We start from the raw sequence: 10,479 nt of genomic DNA, 5'->3' as shown, positions 1-10,479 counted from the left end.
TAAAATAATAAATAGCGACCGTGTTATCCCGTGGACTAGACCAAAAAACAAAAAAACAAAAAAAACAAACAAAAAAAACAACAAAAAAAAAAAAAAGAAAAAAAAAGAAAAAAAAAAAAACAAAGCTCTTACCCAACAGAGCTCCCAGAACAGTGCTCTCTCAAGGTCAGTTCTCTCATGGTCAATTCAGACAACAGTGTGACCGAGCAGGCATTGCCAGGAGGTGAGCGCAAGTCACCTTGGCAACATAACAAACTTGGAAGTCACCTTCTCTGCTTGGCTGGGAGGTGTAACTCCATCTTGCCCCTTCTTAGGTCTCAGGTAGTCCATACATCTAGAAATGAACTCAAGCTGGACAGAAGGATTTCTGGTGGGTAGATAAAAGCCAGCATTCCTCAGGAACTTGTGAAACCGGTTCCCATCTGCCCGAAGAAGTCATTTCCCTTACCTCTGGCAAAAGGGACTATGGCTACCTTCAGCTCCTATCAGCGTATCTCAAGGCCCATGCAGGTTTCCAGGCTCCTTGGTGTCACAAGTACATTCAAACACACACTAGTCGCCCTTCCTTACAACCCACACTGACTTCTCCACACCACAAACCCTCACTCTACCTTTCCATGTCTTGCTATTCTCACGCCTCCCTCCTGTTCTTGCTCGACTCTGTTCTGCTCAGTCTGCTTTCTTTTCTCTCTGCTCTGGACTCTTTGCCAAACCTGTGCCTCTGATGCCCTACCTAGAGCATCTGTGACGGTGACCATGATGCCGCAGTATCCCCCACTGCTCCACTACTGTGTGGATGAGGTACAGCCGGCAATGCTTTGCCTATCGAACAACCTGGAAAGGAAACGCTGTGTCCACTTCCCCCACTGGCCTTTGCCTCATAAAGAGGGCCTGCAATGAACAGTATCAGTCTACGGTGATCTCATCTGTTTGGGGGTGTTTTTTTGTTTTTCCTGGATAATATAGCCCTGGCTGTCCTGGACTCTGTGGACCAGGCTGGCCTTGAACTCATGGAGAGCCACCTGCCTCTGCCTCCCAAGCACTACGGTGAAAGGCGTGGGCCACCACTGACTTCAGGGATCTCATTTGTAGAGTGAGTTCAGTAAAGTTAATCACGTCATTAGACTACTGGAACTCTTGGCTGAGGACTCGTAAAGTACTTAGCCAAGCACCTGGCAGCAAGTCTGTGCTGTTCAAATGACAGCAACTCTTATTTTTTATTACTTTACGAGCTTTAAAGTAGCTGGGCTTGGAGAACAGAAACCCACCTTATTCCAGTGACAACAGCATTGCTTCTGTGACAAAGTGGCTCTGCACTTACTGTTCACTCTGCCTGGAACTGCCCCCCATGTCCTCCACCCCCAACTCCTGGCATAGGTAATGCCCCTTGCTCATTCAGGTCTTACCACACACGTTTCCCTCCCTCAGCTCCAGGGCCGTGCCGGATCACCCAGGTTGTATTAATCGACCCCTCCCTCCCCACCAGCCACTCTGGCCTTTTACCCTGACGGTTCTCCCCTGACTTAAAATCATCTGCAAGTAGCACCGACAGGTTTGTCTTTAACTTCTAATCAAACAAAGCCCTGAAACTACCTGGTTTTACTGCCCACCTCCCCAGGTAGTCTGCGAGCCCTAAGAGAGCAAAGATCTTATCTGAGCCAGGCCTGGGTCTGTAATCACCACCCTTGGGAGGAGGAACAGAAGCCCTAGAGTTCAAAGCCAGCCTGGGCTACACTTTGAGAAGGAAAACAGAGAACAGACCCTGCCTGGCTCATTCTCTGTAAAATCCCTCAGTGTCTGGAAGAAATCCTGGTGCGTGGAAGATGCCCAACAAATTGGTCAACTTATTAAGATAAGAACAGTAACTCAGGCCTGACCCAGAGCTGACAGCAGCCCAGCAGGCCAGGGTCTTACACACATCTCAGTGTCCACCAACCGCTGAGATAAAGACAGAAGTTGATGGTAAATGTTTCATAAATGAAAGACAAACTCAACGAGTACCAAGTATGTTAGCGGCTATATGGGGTTTAAACCCAGAGCTGCCTCCTATCCCCCCTTCCACGTATATAAGGACTGGTACTCCCTACTGGTGCTCTACCGTCAGTCCCCACCCCCGAAGCTTCTGTAGTGGCCTCTTACTTTTCTGGGCAGATTTTCTCTTCATTCCAAGCAGCTAAACCTCTCACCCCAGCGCCCAACATCTCCAAGCTGGTACCTGCTTCATAACTTTTTTGTATTTTTTTCCTGGTATCTCCAAAGACTAGTGTTGCTCCTCCCATGAGGGACTTTAGATTCAAAAGACTATAAAGCAACAACAATGGACCCTGCCCTTAAAAGTCTGATACATTTCTCTCTCAACGACTACCCCAAAGGAAGGTCATGGTACCATTCAGATCCAGAAACCACAAAGCCCAGGAGAACCTGTGTCATACCCAAGGGAGGGTAAGCCGGTGAGGCTATACGAGACCCTGTCTCAACACACAAACGGGAGCTTGACTCCTACTCTTTCTTTTTTAAGGAAGGGGTAGGGAAGGAGGAAGAAAACAGTTGATATAAGCACATATGGATAGATGTAAACAAACACTCGTGCGCGCACGTACACACACACACACACACACACACACACACACACACACACACACACACACACACACGGAAGCATACAGCCAAATTACCAAGGCCAAGTCCTTCTCCATTTTGTTCTCTTTGGTGCTCCAAAACCTGACACTAGACACTTATTACTCTCAGTCTAAATGAGTGGTTATCGCAAGGGACATGGGGCTGTGGTGTGGAAGGCGGTACTCACTTTTCTCTCCATACCTCCACAGTGCTTGGCAGGCCTGTTATCGTGAGCTTGCCTGGCCTCGAATACTCTGGTTTTTGAGACAGGGCATCTTACGTAGCACAGGCTAGCCTCACTCCTCCTGGTCAGCACACTCATTTTTCGAAAATTTTGCCACACATACACACAGGAGGGGGAGAGACAGACAGACAGACTATGGCCACAAGAAGCCTTAAAAAAAAAAAAAGACACATACAGATTGGCCTGTCAGCTTCCCACTCATTCTAGTAGCTCAAAACAATAACCAGAGAGAATGATACTGTATTCTTTTATTGACATCTAAGGAAATTTAATTTAGCCTTTGCAAGGTACTAAGCCTAAGCTTGAAAAACATAGGCAAATCCGGTGGAAAATGACGGCGATCGCGGCGCGGCCTGCATTCCAGTTTTGATTTACCGCCCAACAACTGCAACATCTGAACTCCGGGCTCCCCGTTAACTCTTAGACCATTCTGCCCAAAAGGTTTAAAAGCCATTTGCTGTTGTCACTACAAGGGAGATAAACCAGGATCTGTTTTAAGTCCGTGCCTTAATACTGCAGATTAAAAAACAAAACAATAAAAACCAAACAAACATCAAAAAAAAAAAAAAAAAAAAAAAAAAAAAAAAACCTTAAACGCAATGGCCATCATGAATTCGATTAAAGACCAGTTTGCCCACCTCAAAGGAAATCACAAGCACAGGCTTACCCTGCTACCAGGGACCCAGCACCATCCTTCCCAGCCTTCCCAGCCTCTGCTCTGGTGTGTGTGTGTGTGTGTGTGTGTGTGTGTGTGTGTTGCCTTCCCACGCCGGATATTCTCATGCACTGAGTGAAGCTTTTTCAGAAAAGAAATGATCAACTTGGCTTGTCTTCGGCAGGTTAAAGACCACACAAGTGAGCTGCCTGACAGCCAGGCCTTCCGGACACATCTGTAGTCTGGCCAAATTCCCATTGTCTTCTCTGCAGCATATGGAGTACATATGCATATGTATACCCTATGTTTATGTTTGCTGGCCTAAAAGAGACAACTGGACCTAGCTCCACAGCGAGGCTTACACCTGAAATCCCAGGAGTTGCAGACAGAAGGATCACAAGTTCAAAGTTATCCTAGGCTACATAGCGAACTTAAGTTGAGAACCTGTCATGGACAGAAAAGGCCACCTTCAGGGGATGGGGAAGTCCTCCTCTCCATCAACTGGATATGGGGAGGCTGGGGAAGACTTCTGAGTTACTGCCTTGGGCAACCAGGTCACTGTTGGCCGATGTACCGTGATGGTGGCCACTGAATCAAGGAGGGGCAAGAGGAGGAAGCGTTCAGATTGGATAAGCTGAGTTCACAATGCCCAAGAACATTCGTCAGAGGACCTCACGGAAATATAAGTTCCATGTCTGAAGCTGGAGGTCAGGGGGCTAGTGTCTTTGAGACACAGAGTCCAGAGCCACACTGTGGTCCAGGGCTTATATCAGCTGTAGAGTAAGTGTTTAACACGCAAAAAACCCTAGATTCCATCCTCAGTATCAAATAATAATAACAACAACAATAATAATAATAATAATAAACAGAACTGGAGAAGGACATGTGCAAGAATTGCTGATGGCGGTTCAGCACTGTCTCTTCAGGTACTTATACTATAACATGTTTATATAAAACACTTTAACCTTTACTGAGTAAACTTTAAGGATGCGGGGTGGGCACTAACCTTGCACTCTGCTCTATAGGTCCAAAGAGAACCAGAAATGGCTTATTGCAGAGAGAGAGAGAGGTGCATTCATCAAGTGCTTGGGGCCCTGTGCTAACCACAAAATATCTCCTGGAGTTGGAACAATCCTGGCATAGAAGTCCTACGACTACCATTTCACAGATGGGACACTGAGGCTGGGAGCAAACGTGTGGGGGAGCTCGGGGCTGTCATGTCACAGCCCACAGTTAGGCAGCCTCTGGGCCAGATGGAGAACACTGAAGAACAGTCATAATACATACAAGCTGCTACTCAGTGAAGAATGGCTCAGCCTAGTGTTTAGCACACCATCACACCCTTACCAAGGTAAGGCTGCTATTGTCCCGTTTTTATAAACGAGAAACCTACGTCTGGCAGAAGGGAAAGCCAACTGGGCTCAGTGCTGCATCTGGCCCACTGGGGAGACCAAGGCTACAGTCAGGGCCCTGCTCAGAGAGGGTCTCTAAGCTCCCCAGAGGCGCTGAAATCAATGACAGCATTTGCAGACTGCTATGTGCCAGCAGCTGTGCTAAGCACTTTACACGGGGTGTTCTTACACATCCTCAAAACAATTTGACGAGGTGGCTTCCATTGAAATCTCCACTTTATATTTAGGCACAGAAAGGGAAACTAAGGCACAGAGGGGTGAAGTTAGTTGCCCAAGGTCACACAGCTTGCTGGTGCATGGCAAAATCTAAATTTGAACGTGAGTCTCTCTGCTTCACAAGCCAAAGCTCTTATCAAAATGATCGCAGTTAACAGCGGCGACTCTGCATTGAGTGTTAACCATGGACTCGGGTCTTTACATGCACACGGTCAACTAATTGGCAATCTATAGTACCTTCACCTCATTTCTCCAGGAACTAACAATAACGCAAACCCGTAGTAAGTATCCTCAATGTGGAACGCCTTATTCACCAGATCTCAACACCTCAGAACAATCGCCAGCAAAAGACAATTCCTCCTTCCCCGTTTTACCGAAGGCAAAAACGAGGTTCGGCGCGGTTTTCCCCGACCGCAGCTCCAAAGTGGCAGAGCTGGGACGTGCACCCACGTCTCCCGGACTCCAAGCTCTTCCCCACCGTGCCCGGTTGCACGTCTGGAAAGTTGAGCCATGCGGGCACGAGTCCCGCCGGGTACGGAGGGCGTGAGTCCCGGCGCTGCCGCCCCCCACAGCCGATGCCCACACCCGGCCATCCGCCTGGTCACCCCGCCTGCGCTGACCCTCGGGGTCCGAGCAGCTACCAAATTCCCACCACCCTTGCCCGAGACTGCTCCTGCACCAGGAGCCACGTACCTAGGCGTCCCGGCTGCACGCCCCGCGGGCTCCTCGACCGCGGCGTTCGGCACGGCGCGGCTCGCTAGAGACGCCGCCAGCTCCAGTGGCCCGAGTGACTTCCAGGCTGCCCACTTCCAAGCCGCTTCGCGCGAGGCCTCGTGGGAACTGTAGTTTCTCCCTAAGAAGCAGCGCGCTGAAGAGAGCCTGACGCGCGGGGCCTGCCGGGAGTCGTAGGCACGCCACCGCACCGCCTTCTGGGAATCGTAGTCGGCTGGTCGCCTCAGTGCAGCTCCAGTCTCCGGAGGACTTCCGCAGCCCCGAGGGGTGTGAGGCAGGGAGGCGTGTCTTCTGTCCGTTCCAGCCCGGGAGCCTGGCTCTTCACCTTGCTCGACCGGTTTCTCCTTTCTCCCAGCCACGTCCGCCTTCTCCCTCTGCTCCGGGAACCTTTCGCCGTCCCTCTCCGCAGGGCGGGAGACAACTACTCCGAGCCTGGGGAGGGGCCGAAGCACCGGAGTCGTGCGCTAGACCCCCTTCGGCGCTGGGCGGAGCGGGACGGCGGCGGCGCGCCCTCGCGCACGCGCGTTCTCCGGCCGACTCCGGCCTGGATGGGTGGGGGGGGTCCCCCCTCGGGGCGGGGGTCGGAGGACTTCTTTTCCCACCCCCTTTTGGAAGGCGTGCGCGTGCCACGGTGCACACGCGCTCGCTCTGGTTGCCCCGGTCAATCCGCCAGGTGCGGGGCTGCGGGACTAACCGTTCTGTTGGTTGGGGTCCTCCCACATCGTTTTTAACGAAGCATCCCAGGTCCCCTGTAGGTGTGTTCGTCTACACCCGCGCTCCGGGGTGCCGCAGAGCTCGCTGTCCCTTGTCGGGAGTCCTGTCACAGGTAACAGGCGTGGCTCCTGCCCGAAGGAGGTGGACACACCTACCTCCCGCCCATGTGGATTCCGGGGAGCCGGAACGCGAGGACGCGGCTCCCCGTGAAACTCTCGGTTCCAGACCAGTCCCCGAGATGGGAGGCGCAGAAGCACGACCTGGCAGGCCTTTTCTCTTCTATTCATTCAGCGATGACATAGTCTGAGGGTAACTAGTGTGTGTTTGAGTGCCTACAGCCTGGGAAATGCCCAGATTCTATCCACTCGTAGAAATCTGGGAAGATTCGAGCTTTAAAAAAAAAAAAACAAAACAAAACGGTTTCGCGACTCGCAACTGACTAGAATTTGCATAGCCCTCTAAATCCCATGCATACACTTTCTGCTTAAGCCTGCGTCCTGGAAAGGTGCTCATTTATGACATGACAGAAAGCACATTTCTTTCTTATCGGGACATATATTCTTATCCGCGTCTTTTACTTGTCTATTCAGCAAAACATAGGCATCTAATCCGAGTCATTGTAATCACAAGCAGTAAATACTTAGCAAAAATACCTACTAAAGAAGCTACTTTAACTTTTGAGGCTGGGGTTCCCGTGTAATTAGCTGGCCTGGAGCTTTTAATGTACTCACAACGGTTACCTACCTCTGCCTCCAGGTGTTGGGACTAAAGGCACGCACTACTTTGCCTAATCAACTTCAATTTTTATATAAAACCAGACCTGTAACCACTGCACTCACAAGGCTGAGGACAGGAAGGATAATGCATATCATCTTGGGCTATCAAGTTAGAACTTTGGGGGGAGGGGCTTAATTTTATATAAAAACTCCTGAAACCTACCTTTCCCTGAGACTCTATAGGCTTAAAGTTAATGGTTGCTAGGGGAGAGACATTTTGTTCAGTGGTATGGCCAATAACAATCTGCTTATGCCCGTGTGAATAAAACCTCAACCATGCTCTCATAAGTAACTCTAACTAAGCCAGGTGGCTTCATAAAATAGATGATAAAGCTTATATATAACAATCAGGCAGGATGGCACACGCCTTTAATCCTAGCACTTGGGAGGCAGAGGCAGTTAGGTCTCTACAAGTCTGAGGCCAGCCTGGTCTACAAGGAGATTTCCAGGACGGAAGACCAAGGCTATCACAGAGAAACCCTGTCTCAAAACAAAACAAAACAAAACAAACAAAAAAAATCAATGACCAAAAAAAAAAAAAAAAAAAAAAACCCAAGAAGGATTCATCTCAATAAGGAACTGTGATGCCTTCGAATGTAAATCTGTTTTCTGTTATAGTTTACAACTTTAATTAAAAGTATGAGACACCCACAAAGGTGGTCAGTCGTTTGTGGCATGGATTGTTGTAACTGAAGGTTGGACACTGCCCAATGTCTACTAACAAGCCAAACACACTGGTAGATGGTCTGTAATTTACAGGGAAATCCACTTGGGAAGTAGAGGCAGGAGGATTGGGAGTTCCTTGGCTAGGTTGACACTAGCCTAGGCCACATGAGATACCCCCTCCCCATAAACACATTCAGGACCAATGTCTATTAATAGGAATCTGGGTAAATGACCGGTCCATACACCCTGCAACTGGCAACTGTTACAATTGAAGTATAGCTCTATATGAATGAACTAGTCTCTAGATAGGGTGAAAATGTATGTATATTGTATACAGCACATGGGTGGAATATGTATTATGGTTCTATATGTACAGAAGGCCTTTGGAGAGATTCAGGTCACTGTTGTGAAGAGGAAACAGGGCAGGTGGCCAGCTGTAAGATGGTGACTTTTCATATGGTCCTTGGTATCCCAATATTCTTTCCATGTTCATCTTAAAAAGCTAAGGGGGAAGAATAGCTAGCTCCTAGTACCATCATAAGAATTAAATGGAGTCTGGGGAGATGGCCCAGAGGTCGGGAGCGCATACTCTTGGACCTCTGACATGGGACCAGCCTCTAGCACCCATGTTTTGTTTTTAAGATTTATTTATTATATATGAGTACACTGTCGCTGTCTTCAGACACACCAGAAGAGGGCATCCAATCCCATTACAGATGGTTGTGAGCCACCATGTGGTTGCTGGGATTTGAACTCAGGACCTCTGGAAGAGCAGTCTGTGCTCTAACCACTGAGCCATCTCTCCAGCTCTCCAGCACTCATGTGCACATGCCTTCAACACACACAGAATTTAAAAATAAATTAAAACCGTATTATGTTAAGTGCCTGGTCGGTACTTTGTGGCCCTGCGCTATTTGTATTTATGGCTGGGTGCTGTTCTTCCCAGAGATCTGAGCTACCTCTCCTAGTCACTGGAAGCTAGCCCACCGTATTAAAGTATGTTTGTCAGCCATAAAGAAGGTTAAGTGCGGACTGGGAGAGATGGCTCTGTGGTTAAGAGCACTGACTGCTCTTCCAGAGGTCCTGAGTTCAAATCCCAGCAACCACATGGCGGCTCACAACCATCCGTAATGGGATCCGCTGCCTTCTTCTGGTGTGTCCGAAGACAGCTGCAGTGTACTCATATAAATAAAATAAATAAATCTTAAAAAAGAAAGTTAAGTGCATTCTAGCTTACTGAATCTGCCCAAAGTCCAAGAGTCATGCTTCCAGCAGACTGTAGCCAAGTTTCAGCTCCTTGGCTGTAATGCCATTCAAGGAACAGAATAAGCCAAGGTGGCCTCTCTAGTTCTGTAGTCAGCTAATGAGGCCCTTCTGGTCCCAGCTGGACAACCTGCACTCCTGCCTTTGAATTCACTCAGGGTCCTATCTCAAAGCATGGTGGGCACATCTCTCACTGCTTGTTAAATACACTCACAGTACTTTGTGATGTGATACCACAGCCAGCTCCCCAACTGAAAATGAGGCAGGAGGACCACCTGAATCCAAAGTTCAAGACTAGCCTGAACACGCTCAAACGCACGTTAGTGTGCACACACACGCCAGCAAGCACACCCTGGATACTACCAGGGGGATTTAAGTTTGAAACAGTTAAAGGCTGCAGGAAAAAAAAATGTTTAATAGCCCATCATTCCCACTGTCCCATTGTTAATTTTGTGACCATTTGTTGATGTCTCCTTTCCCCGCTAAACTGTAAAGTCTAGGAAGCGAGACGTCTGTATGGTGTTAGTTTCTATGAAGCCAATGAGTGCCCAGAGGCATGTAGTGTGGTGGAGTAGAGTGCCCCCTGCAGGCAGGTCTCTGTAAGGCAAGGCTCTTAGGCCACCTGCTTTGCCTCAGATACGGTCTATATATTGGACCTAAGAATAATTTTAAAAAAACAAGCAAAACCCCACAGACTTGGGTTTTCCTCTGCAGACGACAGGAAATATCATATCTTAACCCCAAATCCTTTGTCTCACGATCACCCTGACTACAGACTGATGGATACCAATAAATCATTTCTGAGTTACCAAGATGGCTGGCTGTCAATAACATTGGAGCCAAGTCCTCCAGAACCCATTCCAGACTCACTTTCAGGGATTAGCCCTGAGACTAAGGATGAAGTTGGGAAGGGCTTAGGGGAGAGGCTTCCTCGGGGTCACCTGATGAAGGGGGACTCAGTGTATGTACTCAGAACAATGGGAGCAAGTGGCAGGGACTGCAGAATTTCCACACGTGATATCATCTCGGGTTCTGGGGACTAAGGAGGTCCCAGGGAGGTAAATTGCAGGTTTGGGGGCTGCCTGCTGGTGTGCAGTAGTAAACCAGCAGAACCTCCCTGTCTCTGATATAGATGAGGGTTGGGATAGGGTCACTCACATAATAGTCCAGGCTCTTGTGCTC

This window comes from Micromys minutus, assembly GCF_963924665.1.
Source record: "Micromys minutus genome assembly, chromosome: 32".
In the NCBI taxonomy this organism is placed as follows: domain Eukaryota; kingdom Metazoa; phylum Chordata; class Mammalia; order Rodentia; family Muridae; genus Micromys; species Micromys minutus.
The sequence above is the reverse complement of the archived record's forward strand: the minus strand, read 5'-3'. Positions refer to the sequence as shown.